The sequence below is a fragment of the Notamacropus eugenii genome, chromosome 5 (assembly GCF_028372415.1).
Source record: "Notamacropus eugenii isolate mMacEug1 chromosome 5, mMacEug1.pri_v2, whole genome shotgun sequence".
NCBI classification, from domain to species: Eukaryota; Metazoa; Chordata; class Mammalia; order Diprotodontia; family Macropodidae; genus Notamacropus; species Notamacropus eugenii.
Window position 1 is genome coordinate 249,439,076 of NC_092876.1, and position 16,513 is coordinate 249,455,588.

Genomic DNA, 16,513 nt, shown 5'->3' on the forward strand with positions numbered 1-16,513 from the left:
AAAATATCATTTTTATATGTTACAAAGGTTTAGTAAGCACATTCCACATAATAGTCCTTCCTAAAATTAGTGTGTCATTACTCACATTTTACAGATAAAGATGATACAGAGAGTTAAAATATTTACCTGAGTTCACACATTTTTATAAGAGGCAAAGAGGAATTAAATTTACTTCTCCAGATTTTAAGACCCTTATTTAAAAAAAAATTAAAAACTTCAATTCACTGTTCCCAATTACTGTTTACCATCTTCAAATAAATCTTATATTTCTTATTTTCTCAACAATATTAGAACATACAGGCAGTAGGAATCTTATTTTATTTGTCTTTCCATCTCTTCCTCCATGACCTGGCTTCATGTCTACATTTGAAAACTATTTCTTACTCAGAAAAATACCTGGCGAATTTAACGAAAATAGTACCAGACAGAGATTTCTGATCATACCTACTTTGTAATCAATCCTGAAACATATGCATGAATATACCTATCTATCTATCTATCTATCTATCTATCTATCTATCTATCTATCTATCTATCATCTATCTATCTATCTATCTATGTATATACATATGATTCCACATTCTGATTCTTTACAGTCTCTCCCAATGCCCTATCAGCTTACATTACTGATTGGTTAATGCTTTTAATGTGGATCACTTTTATGAGCCTAAAAGGAAAAAGAAAGGGAAGGTGACTTGGACTCTGGGTAATATTCAAATCATAGAAAAGAGTGCCATTCATCTGAAAGTTAACAGAATCCATGAATGTCCAAGTTAAACTTAGAAGAGAAAAAAAAAGGAGCAGATAGGACATTGTAGAACAATGTTATAGTGACCAACAGGTATAAGAAGGATTATAGCTATAGCCTCTTAAATGCATAGATTTCATGACGTTTGGTATAATTGTCAGGCCAAGTTCTATATTTTACATAAACTTATGACTGCAAAGAAAATTTTTTTGTCTTTGTTTTAGTTTCTTGGTTATGTATTTAGCATTTTAATAGTTGAAATGAGAGTCTGGCACAAGCTCTGATTGTCTTGGAAGGTGTCCATCGGTGAGGAGGATGCCAGAAAAGCTAAAGATCTGCTTGTGGAAGGATTGTGTTGATGCATTGACCTTGTGTAGCTGGTTCTGTTTAGCTAAACACATGATGCAGAAGAATTTCTGACTGGTTTGAAAGGCATTTTCAAATGCATATACACTTCAGTTATATCCCTGCCTAAACATTAGCAAATCAACCAGTCTATTCACTATTTTTTTTAAATATCAAAATAAGAATCATTGAATTCCAATAGTATTAATAAGTACAAATATGTGGCTGAGTTTGTAATGAGAAGTCTGCCTTCTTGCCTTATATTTCTTCATTGCCCACATCTACAGGAGCTAAACTCTACTCCTATAAGCTTAGTACTAACCTTGTCTCTGGGATTAAAACATCCTTTCAGGCAAGAGAATTAGAAGGGCTCCATGGTTCAACAGGTTTGTCAGCCCAGCCTGCTCCTGCTTTGACCTCATGCCCTGGACTTTTGTCTTATTCCTCCACTTTTATCTGTTACATAAATACAGTCCCTGCTTCTTTCACTGTGCCTGAATTCCTGTCTTGGTCCCCTGTTTTTAGACTGGATCTCTCAGTCAGTCCTAATCTAGTGTTCTGATGATTTGTCTGCTACCTTTGGCTCTCAGATCTGTAACTGGATCTTAAGTATCTACTACTAAAAAGCCATGAGGCCAATTATCTCCTTGTCTGGGCTCCACCTGGTGTCTATTGCCAGACTCCTTTGACACTCCACTCAACTGTTCACACTTTCTCCTACTCCTCCCTTCTAGAACCCTCACAAACTGATGCTTAAAAAATAAACCACATCTCTTCTTCTACCATGACCAATCTGGCTAATTCAGTCCAAGATGTCAGTATTGCAAAATCTGGTCAGACCAATTATTGAAAAGTACAACTGAATGTAATACATACTATTTTTAAAATGACACTGTTACCTACTTTTATCTTATAAGACTGTTGATTTATTTATATTGCTTTTTATCAGAAAGAAATTAATATGGTCAAACTAAATACTTTTATTTCTTTCACATTTACAAAAGTATAAGAAAATAGCTATATTATAATGACTCCTATAGAGAAAGAACCACGTATATTTAATTTGTATTATATTGCTGCTAATATAGAATTATATCTGGAGGAATGCTTAGTAAGTGTTTTTGATAATGTTGATACTAATGATGCTTAAGGGTGATCTAATAGATTAAAGATAATTAAACAGTCAAGTTGACACATGTTCCTTGTATATTTTCCCCCAAGCAATATTCTTAATACAATGCTAATGTTATTTAAAACATCATGATTTGATAATGCAGATCTGACAATAACTATGTTTTTTGAATATTTAAGTACCGCTTCTCTCTATACAAACATTATAGATGCAACTTTTATAGCTTTCTTTAAAGTTGAAGAGAAAATGCCAAATATTGCCCTAGAATGTAAAATTTTCTGTAATCAAACATATTTCTATCTCAATTCTCCTGCTCACTTCATGTAAGTGCTACTATTTTTCTGTCACACTACTGGAAATTAGTGATATGCTATGTGATATTCTATTAGATGCAAATATATGCAAGTTGAAAGTTTTTAATGATACTTGAAAGCTGATGACATCAAAATGAGACTGCTTCATTGTGCATTAACTGATTACTAGTTCTGTGAATAGAATAATTGACCTGGAGACGGGAAGAAACATCTTCTTGAGTTCATATCTGGCTTCAGACATTTACCAGCTGTGTGACTTTGCACAGGTCTCTTAACCCTATTTGCCTCAGTTTCATCATCTATAAAATGAATTGGAAAAGGAATGTCAAACTATTCAAGTATCTTTGCCAACAAAACTCCAAATGACATCAGTCTGATATGACTGAAAAACAACACAGTAGTTTTATGAGATAACTTCGTGCTAAAAGAGCTGTAGTTTTTGTATTATTAAAGTGCCAAAAATTTTACAAATACTTTCTTTGAATACATTTTATCTAGTTTTCTTCAGATTTCTGTACAATATGTCATCCATGTGACTGAACTCTGAACAACTTGAATTTTGTCACTTTAAGATGATGAAACCTTTAAAAACTTATCTAACTAACATCCTCCTGAGGCACTTACAGTGAACTTATAGAGACCTGTAAGTCTAACCTACTTTAAACATTGAGCCCCTATAAATGAATATCACTCAGCAATATTAAACATGAGACGGCATTAAAGTTAGCTTTTGAATTCAATACCAATGTAAACTAATTAAGAAAAACCCCTTTCCTATGACTATATATTCCCTGGTTAATGTCAACCTCCTATCCTAAAGTTAAAAGGCACTGGAAGATGTTTATTATAATTAATGATGGTGGTGGTGGTGGTAGTAGTAGTGGTAGTAGTAGTAGTAGTAGTAGTACTAGTAGTAATAGTGGTAGTAGTAGTAGTAGTGATAGTAGTATGGTGAGTAAATAGTGTCCTGCATCCTCTGGAAATCATACCAATTTTCATGAACTGGAAATATAATGGCAAATTTTCATTCCTGTTAAATCCCTTGATTACATATCACTACCATATTTAACAGAAGTACACACTGCTTTTGTTTGTGTATTTTATAATTCAGGCACAAGAATATCATAAAACCATAGAATAAGAGGTAAAAGGACCTTAAAATCAAGATAATTGTCTATGGTTACATTCTTTCAGGTAATTGAATACAAATTGAATTTGAGGTTCTTTATTATCTAGAAAACTATATAACATACAAAGAATCATTTTTTTCTTTAGCTTGAAATTAAAATTTAAAAATAGATTATCAGGACTTCAGCAAACCAGTGGAAAATTCTGAGCTTCAGTGTGGTGGAACAAGCAAATAACAATTTACTTGCAACAAATTGCAAGACTCTCTCTCCTGCCACATGGATCAGCATAGCCAAGGGAATTGGCAGACTCTAGCTCTGAGAACTTCCACGTGCTTTAATGTAAGACTGGACAAACAGGCAAATTCCATCAGCCAGACCAACACATGCTTCAGTGTAGATTTAAGGAAATGCACAAACAAAACACTGACCTCGGCATACACCAGACATCAGCACTAGGAGCCTGGCTCAGCACCAGATAATGAATCAATTCCCACACCCACCCCTCAGTGCATCACCAGACATGATGGTCCCTCATGGACCTAACAGCAACATCAGCGTAGTACCAGGTAAACAGTTCAAATTTAAAAGACAAGAAAAAAATCAAAAGAGGAGCAAACAAAAGAACAACAACAACAACAACAACAATAACAACAACAACAACAAAAACCTGACCATAGAAAGGTTTTATGGTGACAGAAAAGATCAAGGAATAAATTCAGTAGAGTACAACAATGTCAAAATGCTTATGGGTAAAGCCCCAAACAAAAATGAGAAGTAGTCGCAAATTCAAAAAGAACTCATGGAAGAACTCCAAACTCAGGTGAAAGAAATGAGAGTGGTACAAAGAGAATTATGGGAACAAGAACCAACAGCTTGGAAAAAAAAAAAAACAACTGCTTAAAAAGTAGAATTGGCCAAATGGCCAAGGATATAAAAACAATCTACTGAAGAAAGCAACTCCTTAGAAAGTACAGTTGGCCAAGTGAAAAAGGAAATACAAAAGCCAACTGAGGAAAATAACTCCTTAAAAGTTTGAATTAGACAAGTAGAAGCTAATGACTCTATGAGACATTAAGAATGAATAAACAAATTCAAAATGATGAAAAAATAAAAGCAAATAAAAAAAATCCAAAAGAAAAGAAAATGCAATTCTTTAGAAAAACAACTAACATGGAAAATGGATCTAGGAAAAACAGTGTCAGAATTGTTGAATCAGTTCAAACTACACCAACAATGCATTAGTGTTCCAATTTTCCTACATCTTCACCAAATTTTAACATTTTCAAGGAGAAAAAATGGTTAATCAATGAAATAGGATTTCAAATTTTCAAAAGATCAGAACTGAACAAAAATTTTGATCTCCCATATGAAGACCCCAAGAGAAGTCTACAAATAGAAAAAAGAAAAAGAAAATTCAGGGAACTCAATAGAGTTGAATTGTTTCTATCCCTACAGAGGAATATGACACTTGTAATTGTTTTTTGCATTTTTTGTGATTGTTTCGCATTTTCATTTTTTTAAATTTTTCTTTAATAGAAGTTTATTTTGCAAATTACCTCAAAAGATAGTTTTCAAAATTCATTTTTGTAAAATTTTAAGTTCCAATTTTTTCCCCCTCTCTCCATCCCTTCCCCACTACCCAAGATGGTGATAAATCTGATATAGGACATATATATATATATATATACACATATATGTATGTATATATATATATGTATATATACACATGTATATACATATATACATATATATATGTATATATATGTATATATATATCTTATAATATTATGTATATATACATATGCAGTCATGCAAAACATATTTCCACATTAGTCACTTTGTAAAAGAAGAATCAGAACAAAAGGGAGAAACCATGAAAAATAAAAAAAAAAATGTAAACAAAAAAGTGAAAGCAGTATGTTGCTATCTCCATTCAGACTCTATAGTTCTTTCTGGGAATATAGCTAACATTTTCCATCATGAGTCTTTTAGGGTTGTCTTATCTCATTGTATTGCTGAGAAGAGTTAAGTCTATCAAAGTTGATCACTGCATAATGTGGCTGTCACTGTCGACAATGTTCTCCTGATTCTTCTCTCTTCACTCAACATCAGTTCAAGTAAATCTTTCCAGGTTTTTCTGAAATTCACTTGTTCATTTCTAATTACTCAATGGGATCCCATTGCATTAAAATACCACATCATGTTCAGGCATTCCCCAAGTGATGGGAATCCCATCAAGTTCCAGTTCTTTACCACCAAACAAAGAGCTGTGGGTCTTTCTCCATTTTTTTTTTTTTGTATCTTTAAGATGCACACTTAGTAGTGGTATTGCTGGATCAAAGGGTTTGTACAGTCTCATTCCTCTTCAGCCATAGTTCCAAATTTGTCTTCAGAATGGTTGGATCACTTCACAACTCCACCAACAATCCACTAGTGTTCCAGTTTTCCTACATCTTCTCCAGCATTTATTGTTTTCCTTTTCTGTCACAGTAGCCAATCTGATAGACATGAATTGATACCTCACAGCTGTTTTAATTTGCATTTCTCTAATAATAATTTGGAACATTATTATATATTTTTTCTAATTTATTTACTTATTTTTAGCTTCCAATGCTTTGTTACACAAGCTTTAAGTTCTAAATTTTCTCCCCATCTCTCCCCTCCACACGTGCCAAGACAATGTGCGTTCTGATTATCCCTTCCCACCAACATTCCCTCCCTTGAATCATGCCCCTTCCTTTGCTTATGCCCATCCCCCTATTTTCTTGGAGGGCAAGATAGATTTCCATACCCCATTGTCTGTATATGTTATTTCCCAGTTGCATGTTAAAACCATTTTTCACATTCATTTTTAATACTTTAATACTTTAATACTTCCTCCCTCCTCACCCATTCCTACTCAGAAGGCAAGCAATTTAATATATGTTATACACTTGTGGCTATGCAAAAGTCTTCTATAAAAGTCATGTAGTGAAAGATTAAGTATATTTCTCTCCATCTTGTCCTGTCCGTATTTATTTCATTCTGTCTTTTGATCCTATCCCTCCTCAAAAGTATTTGTTTCTAATTATGCTCTCCTCCCATTTGCCCTCCCTTCTATCATCCCCTACCCCACACTTAGCCCTTTCTCATTTACTTTCCTGTAGTGAAAGATTTTTATAACAAATTGAGTATGCATATTATTCCCTCTTTAAGCCAAATGTGATGAGAGTAAAGTTCACTTTTTCCCTCTCATCTCTCCTCTCTTCCCTTCCATTGAAAAAGCTTTTTCTTGTCTCTTTTTTGGGAGAGATAGTTTGCCCCATTCTATTTTTCCTTTTCTCCTTCCAATATAATCCTCTCTCACTCCTTAGTTTTATTTTTTAAGATATCATCTTTTCATATTCAACTCACCCTGTGCCCTCTGTCTATATGTATATAATCCCTCCAAACATTCTACTACTGAGAAAACTCTCAAAAGTTATAAATATTATCTTTCCATGTAGGAATGTAAACAGTTCAACTTTAGTAATTCCTTCATTATCTCTCTTTCCTGTTTACCTTTTCATGCTTCTCTTCATTCTTGTGTTTGAAAATCAAACTTTCTATTCAGCTCTGGACTTTTCATCAAGAATGCTTGAAAGTTCTCTATTTAATTGAATGACCATTTTTCCTCTGAATTATTATAACTCAGTTTTGTTGGGTAGGTGATTCTTGGTTTAACCCTAGTTCCTTTGATGTCTGAAATATATTCCAAGCCCTGTGATCCCTTAATGTAGAAGTTGCTAGATCTTCTGTTAGCCTGATTTTATTTTGACAATACTCGAATTGTTTCTTTCTAACTGCTTGCAATATTTTTTCCTTGACCTGGGAACTCTGGAATTTGGCTACAATATTCCCAGGAGTTTCTCTTTTTCGATCTCTTTCAGGAGGTGATGGGTAGATTCTTCCAATATTTATTTTGCCCTCTGGTTCTAGAATATCAGGGCAGTTTTCCTTGATAATTTCATGAAAGATGATGTCTAGGCTTTTTTTTTTTTTTTTGATCATGGCTTTCAGGTGGTCTCATAAGTTTTGAATTGTCTCTTCCAGATCTATTTTCCAGGTCAGTTGTTTTTCAAATGAAATATTTTATATTGTCTGCTGTCTTTTTTTCATTCCTTTCATTTTGTTTTATAATTTCTTAATTTTACAAAATGTCATTATCTTCCATCTGCTCCATTCTAATCTTTAAAAAATCATTTTCTTCAGTGATCTTTTGGACTTCCTTTTCTGTCTGGTCAGTTCTGCTTTTAAGGGCATTCTTCTCTTCATTAGCTTTTTGAATCTCTTTTCTCATTTGGGTTAGTTTTTTCTTTTTTACAGTGTTATTTTCTTCAGCATTTTTTGGGGTCTCTTTTAACAAGCAGTTGACTCATTTTTCATAATTTATTGTATCTCTGTCATTTCTCTTTCCAAATTTTCTTCTACTTTTTTCATTTCATTTTCAAAATGCTTTTTGAGCTTTTCCATGGCCTGAGACCAATTCATATTTTTCTTGGAGGCTTTAGATGGAGGAGTTTTGACTTTGTTTTCTGTTTGTAAGTTTTGGTCTTCGTTATTACCAAAGTAAGATTCTATAGTCTGATTCTTTTCTCAGTTTTTGCTCATTTCCCTAGCCATTTACTTGACTTTTGAGCTCTTAGTCAATGTAGGCCTCTGCTTCCCATGGGGGTGGGGCAGTGTACTGTTAGTTGCTCAATACCCCCATAATCTGTGGGCCTAGAGTTCCAGAAACAGTGACTATCTCTGCCCCTGCTGCTGTGGCTGCTGAGGATTCCTGAATCCCCTTCCTCCCTCTACTGCCCTGGGACTGGGACCATACCAGTCCACTCTCCCACACTGGTCCCACAGGCTTTTTCTACTGACCTTCCAATTTGTCCTTGGCGATTTGGGATCCTGAAGTCTGAAAGCTGTCACAGGTGTGAGAGATTTAGTCTCCCCAAGGCCTGCTCACATCCTGTCTGTGCCAGCTTGGCCCCCACTGGACTGCGCCCTGTCCTTGGCTCCTGCGTGGCACAATATATGCTTCCTAGCAACCTTCCAGGCTGTTTGGGCTGAAGATTGGCTTCACTCCATCATTCTGTGGGTTTTGAAGTTGAAGAATTTGTTCAGAGCCATTTTTTACAGGTATTTGGCTGGGTTTGTGGGCAGCGCTCTAGAAAGTGTGAGCTGTTACTCTGCCATCTTGGCTCTGCTCCCAAGCATTTTTCATATGATTATAGATAGCTTTAAATTCTCTATCTGAAAACTTCTGGTTCATAAACTTGATCATCAATCAACTAGGAAATGACTTGTCTTCTAATAAATTTGACTCAGTTCTCTATATATTTGAGAGATGAGACCTTTATCAGAAACACTGACTCTAAAATTTTTTTCCCAATGTTCTGATTTCCTTCTACTTCTGGCCGCATTAGTTGTGTTTGTCCAAAAACTTTTAAATTTAATATAATCAAACTTATCTGTTTGCATTTCATAATGTTCTCTATCTCTTGTTTGGTAATAGATTTTTCCCTTCTTCAATGACAGGAAAACTATTCCTTGCTCTCCTAAATTACTTATGGTTATCATCCCTTATATATAAATGTTGTATCCATTTTGACTTTATCTTGCCGTATGGTGCGAGACTGTGGCCTATGCCTAGTTTGTACCACATTATTTTCTAGTTTTCCCAGCAGATTTTGTCAAATAGTGAGTTTTTATCCCAGATAGAGGAGGTTTTGGGTTTATCAAACAGTAGATTACTGGATTCAGATGGCTCTGGAGGATAAGTGAGGCTGGTGATCTGAAGAGCCCTCCCTCACTCAAAAACAAAGTCAAGTGCAAGTCATGTCATTATTTCTCTGATGGCATGGTCTTCTTTGGCAATGAAGGACAAATACACACATAGTCATATACTACTGTGTCTTGTACTTAATCTATTCCACTCATCCACCACTCTATTTTTTAACCAGTACCAGTTTTTCTTTTTTATGATTCCTGCTTTGTAATATAATTTTAGATCTGTGTATGGTTAGGTCACTTTCCTTGCTTTTTTCCATTGATTCACTTGATATTTTTGACTTTTTGTTCTTCCAGATGGATATTGTTATTATTTTCTTCTTACTCTATAAAATATTTTTTGTAGTTTGATTGGCATGGCATTGAATAAGTACATTACTTTATGCAGAATTTTCATTTTCATTATATTAGCTTGCCCTACCTATAGCAATTGATACTTTCCAGATTATTTAGATCTGAATTTGTTTGTGTGAAAAGTGTTTGTAATTATGATCTTATGGTTCCTGGGTTTGTCTTGGCAGTTAAATTCTCAATATTTTATACTGTCTACAGTTATTTTAAATAGATTTTCCCTTTCTATCTCTTGTTGCTGGGCTTTTATGGTAATATACAGAAATGCGGATGATTTAAATGGATTTATTTTATATCCTGAAACTTTGCTAAAATTGATTGTTTCCAGTAGCTTTTTAAAACTGATTTATTAGGATTCATCATATCATCTTCACAAAGAGATAATTTTGTTTCCTTATTGCCTATTCTAATTTCTTAAATTTCTTTTCCTTTTCTCACTTCTAAAGCTAACATTTTGAGTACAATACTAAATAATATTGGTAATAATGGGCTATAAAACTGTGCCTATTCTTTCATCCAGCAATTCTATTACTATATTAATATTCTAAAGAGATCATAAAAAAATGAAAAGGACCCACATGTACAAAAATATATATAGCAGTTCTTTTTGTGGTGGCCAAGAATTGAAAATTGAGGGGATGCCCATCAGTTGGGGAATGGCTGAACAAGTTGTGGTATATGAATAAAATGGAATACTGCCATGCTCTAAGAAATGATGACCAGGAAGATTTCAGAAAAACCTGGAAAGAATTGCGTGATCTGATGCTCAGTGAAGTGAGCAGACCCAGGAAATTATTGTACACAGTGACATCCACTTTGTGTAATGATCAAATTTAATAAACTTAGCTGTTCTCAGTAATGCAATGATCTAAGACAATTCCAAAAGACTCCTGATGGCAAATGCTATCCATATCCAGAGAAAGAACTATAGAGTCTGAACATAGATCAAATAATAGTATTTTTCATTTTTTGTTTTTTTTTTTTTTTCTTTCTCATATTTTTTTCCCCCTTTGGTCCTATTTTTTCTTTACAACATGATGGAAGTGTGAATATGTTTAATATGGTTGTACATATATGGCTTATATCAGATTGCATGCCATTCAGAGAGGGAGAGAGTGAAGAAGAGTAAAATATTTAAAACTCAAAATCTTAGAAAGTGAATATTGAAAACTGAAAATATTTTTTTTTAAAGAGAATCATCTAAAATGTTGATTACCAAATCTAATCTGAAAATAAAACCGATTTAGATGCTAAGGTCTTACAAATGCTTCTATTTTTGGTAACATTGACCTGACTGAATTATATGAACAATCATTTATTAAATGCCTACTACTTCATTACCTAGTCTAATCTCAGCAGTTGTTGTGCAATCATTTTTCATTTGTATGCACAACTCATTGTGACCCCACTTTGAGTTTTCTTGTCAAAGATAGTGGAATGGTTTTCCATTTCATCTTCCAGCTCATTTTGCAGTTGAGGAAACTGAGGCAAACAGGGTTAACTGACTTGCCCAAGGTGACACAACTATTAAGTGACTGGGGCCATATTTGAATTTGGGTCTTCCTGACTCAGACCCAACCCTCTAGATATTTACTGCACCACTAAGTAATCTCATCAAGATGTTTGTGATTCAAGCCTGGAAGTCAACTCCCTTAGCCTCCTCTCTTTGATTAGAGGGCTGGTGGGTGAAGTACAAAAACTGTTCCTAAAATGTCTTCCTTTAATAAGCACAGAAAATTGACTTTCTGACTCAGCCCACTCTGCTGCTATTCCTGATTTTTAACTATGAGCAAAAAAGTTACACCGCTGATGGTAAACCCTGTTCTTCTCACTCCAGGTCAACTTTCCCACTTCTTTTTTGTGTGTTGTCTCCCTCCATTAGACTGTAAGCTCCTTAAGGGCAGATACTGTGTTTTATTTATTAACCGTATTCCCAGTACTTAGCACAGTGCCTGGCATATTATATGCACAAAATAAATATTTGTTGGATTGAATTGATTGGATTGGTCCATTTCCTTTGACCTTTTCTGTAGTATCTCAAGGGACTTGGAGAATAATTGCCAAAAAAAATTGTTTGACTTGGAGAATAATTGCTAAAACAATTGTTTCCCTTATTTCAGAATCTTCTTCTTACTAGCCCAGTATTATGAATATGGCTCAGTTTTTGTGGGTTGTCCTTGGTGATTGTTTGCAATCTCATCAGTAGCTCTGTTTTCTTCATCTAAACACTTCTCTATTATATCTGTACTTTTGCTTACTTCTAAGAAGCTTAAACAAATACTTATTTAATTGGATTGTTGATTGTTGTGGAGTTTATAAAGAGATGAATACATTTCCATTTTTCTGAGCTCATTTTAAATTGTAGTGTCAGGGTTTAGTAAAGGCCAGTACCTTGGAATGATTTTTTTTTTCTTGTGGGGTGAGGAGGAGGATATGGAACTAAAAATGAGGATATTTTGAACAGTCAACAGAAGGCAGAAGACATGGTAAATTATGCTATTGAAGAGGAAAATTATAATAGGAATTATTTTACAAACTACAACCCTTAATTGATATTTTTTTAAACCTACTTCTCTGTTTTACCATATCCACTTCCATAATCCCTCAGAAAAAAAACCAAAAACATAGAGTTCATATCTTTCATGAGGTTCTTAGATTTGAGGCATCTCTTACATGTAACTTTTTCTGATTTCCTCCAGCACCTAGTGCCTCCTTACTGTCACCAAATTACTTTGTATTTATTTTGCATATAATATGAATATATTTACATAAGTACTGTTTTCTTCCCTTGTAGAGTGTAAGCTCCTTGAGGGCAGGGTCTGCTTCATTTTGATCTCAGTGATTTTCATATCCAACAGAGTCCCTAGTGGGGAAGTGGTTAAAAACTGCTTTTTGATTGATTGATTTCACAATGAGATAAAAATAGATACACATAGCTATACATATGGATCTTAAATAAGATCTTAACTTTGGATTTAGTAATGTAAAATAACATTTAAAATTACTCTGATATTTTAATATGAAATGATGGATTATTAAAGAATTGACTTTATTATTCTCTGTTTTTATTTACACTTAATAATCCCTGGATATATCAACCAGAGAGAGTCAAAACAGAGAAAGTTAACTATAAATCAATATCCCAAATGAATACTGATAAAAATCCAAAATAAAATAGTAAGAAAGAGGCTATAGTAATATATCAAAAAGATTGTATATTTAATTGTACACTGTGAGGTAGAAGTCTTTTACCCAGTACACATTTGTTGCCTTGATTAATATTAGAGATGTGCTGACACACAAAAAGGTATCAAGGATTGATTATTTGAATTAATTGATTAAATTAAATAAATTAAATTTATTAGAGTTCAAAGGAATAGAACACTTTGGTCAAAACTGACTCCACCCCTGTTGAGGAGGAGGGAGTGTCTTCGACATTCATTATGAGCAGTAACTTCCCAGTAAAGCTACAGGAAGACTACAACTTGTTCAGACCAATGGAGACTTCTTATACTATTTTGAATTTTGGACCTCCCGCAACACCATCCATTGTCATGTGACTTCATGTTCTCCTCTCTGATAGGCTTTCCCTCAAACAACTGGTCAGGCCTGTACACAATTTTCTGACCTCTACCTGACCTGCTAGGTCATGACTCTCTGATCACCCAAAGCTATGGAAACAGAGCTTCTTCCTTGTTTCCCACAACTGATTATATGGGATGGAAAGAGCCTATCTAGTTAAGTCTTTGTGGAAATCTAAACACAAACCATACATTAGATATATTCGGAGATTTCCTAGAATGAGCTTTGAGTGAGGGCATAGTGAGACAAAGAAAAATACTACTTTATAAAATTTTGTTCAGTAATATATATCTCAAATGTTATCACACATGAGATTTGCATGTGAGAAATAGTTAATAATTTTAAAAAAATATCAAGGATATGTAAGACAGAAAAATGAAATTCAAAGGTTACCTTTTCATGGAGCAAAAGAGAGGAATAAAAGATGGAAAGTTCAAAGGGATTATAGATGTCCAAGAAATATTTAAAAAAAGTTGCAGGAATATTTTCAGTGTGAAGAATAAATCTACTTTGGAAAATCCATAGAAAAGCACACATAAGGATTATACTATATTAAAAAGCATAGAAGAGTTCAATATGTCCCAGAGACTGGAGCACAGAAGACATAGTATAATAGGATTTAAAGATGGAAAGGATACCAGAAACTATCTCACTGGAATTCCTGATATTATTAATTAGAAAGTTGCAGCCTAGTGATGAGGTGATTTGTGCAAAGTCACACAAGTGCTAAGTAACAGAGTTGGGAATCAAACCAACATCTTCTTTCTCTAACACCTGAGCTCTTGCTACTAGAACACCTTAATTCTTCAGATCCATTGAAATAAGAAACTTTTACCATTTAAGTATTTGTCATTTAAAGATTTAACTCAGGCATTCATTTTGTTGTTTTTAAAAATAAATGGAGCCACTTGATTTTACATGGATCCTATTCCCAACATTCAAACCCCAAACTCCAGAACTTGAGAAAGTTCTATTTCTTTTGTATAAGGCTGATGTTTTCAAGGTTGTTCATGCTCCCAAAATGGGTAAGTATCAGCAGTAGTTAGCAGTTGGTAATGGGAGTCAAGAACACTGAGATTTTTAGCACATTCAGAATATTTAATTTCCCCTCCATCTGATGATAATTTCACATGTAAAAAATAACGCAAAACTATGTCAATTTGAAATAGCCTCCCACACACCTTATGGAATTCAAATACTGTGTGGGACTGAAATCATGAGTATGTTCTGTAAGCATGATTCCTGAAAGCACATTTCTTTATAAAAATTAAATAAATTTAAAATTAATGGCAGTTGCTTGAGCCAAACAATTTGACTTCTTAACGTCAGAGACAGACTCAATAGGCTTAGCCACATAATAACTGGAACATTTGGATTCTGAGGACATCAAGTTTTTAGATAGTAAAATATAGTAACACCAAATTTCCAAATGAAAAAAGAACAGGAAATACTTGGAAGGGCATTATTTCCTCTCATTTACTCTGCAGGTTCTTTTTGGGTAAAAGTAATTTTTTTTGTCATAGGTAAAATACTTTTGCCTTTTACTTAAATAGTGCCTTACAAGCACATGCACACAGACATTTTAGAATGAGATAATGTATTTTCATGGTGTCTCAGAGTAGTCTTAGTTCTAATTCATGAACAGGCTTGGCACTATACAAATGGGATGCAAAATGCTTTACAATTTCACATAACAGATTGATGCTTAAAACATTCTGTAGAGAAATATGGGAATTTCTTTCCCCTTTGCCATCTATTAGATAAGTAAAAATGTTTCATTTATGTATGTGTGTATAGTACACATATGCATATGTGTGTATGTATGTATACATGTATATGAATTGGAACAATTTCCAGGACTTCATTCTCTTCAAAATTCCCAGAATCGTGAATGCTCCTTTCATAGCTCATTAAAAATAAGATCTTAGGAAATAATTCCTTTTATTTTATCATATTTATTTTCATTCAATGAAAATTGAACAGCTGTCTTAATACTTAAGAATTGATTGTGTAGGACTAACGTTAGGAAAAGGTCAAAGTTAAGAGAAATTCATAGGCTGCAAACTAATATTCAGAAACTCTGTTCTCATGTTGTCCTTTGGATTCCTTAGGCTCTACTCCTCACAAAGAGAAATGGAAATCACATAATTAGTTTTATCAATATCAGCCAAAAACATTGATGTTTTGTTCTCTCTCATGGATTTCTGAGACCTGGATTACCACTCTTTTCAAAAGTGTAGTCACTGACTAAAATATTTAATATTTAATTAATCAACTGTTAGATGCCATGCCCTTCATATTCAACCCTGTGTTAGTTGCAGCAAATGTCACAGTTTATGAGAACTTCAGTTGAAGTTCCCTTCATAGAAATGAATTACATTTATAGCTATGTTGATGTGCAGCACTATACTAACCCTTGCTTTAGAATTTATGTTGAAATGAATTTTTAATTGCTATCAGATAGCTATGTCTTGGTTTTAAGGAGAGTTTTGTAATTGGTATGGCACTACCTATTGTGAATTAATCAGTCCATTGATATGGGAGACATAACTCTATATTCAATTTCTTTAAACTATGGATTTGTGTTGAAACATAGCAACTCATGGTTATATAACAATATTAAGGTTTATACAGTCTTTTATTCATGATGCACACAAACAGTAGGTATCTACCTTTTACCCATTATAAAACAGAAACTCAACAATATTGTATGACTTAGTTGTCTTTACATAGTCTAGCAAGTTTTTGAACAAGAATCTGTATTGTTATCTCCCGAGTTCAATATCAGTGATTTTTTTTCATTAATCACATTTGCCTTCTGGATAGCATAGTTAAATAAAAAATATAAATGTCAAAATACATGCTTAAATCATTATTTAGGGTTATTAAATGAACTGCTTAACATTAAAAAATAGATTTGAAGTCAGGGATAGATATAAAGACAATAAAGGAGCAAATCTGGTAGAATTTAGCAATAATCATCAATAACATTTACTTAGCAAGGAGGTGATGTGGATTTTCATTGAACATTGAAGACAGTCAGTTGACAAGTGTTCAAGTAGAATGCGAGGCTGGAAAAAAAGACTCAGGAGCAAAGGAAGGCAATAATGTT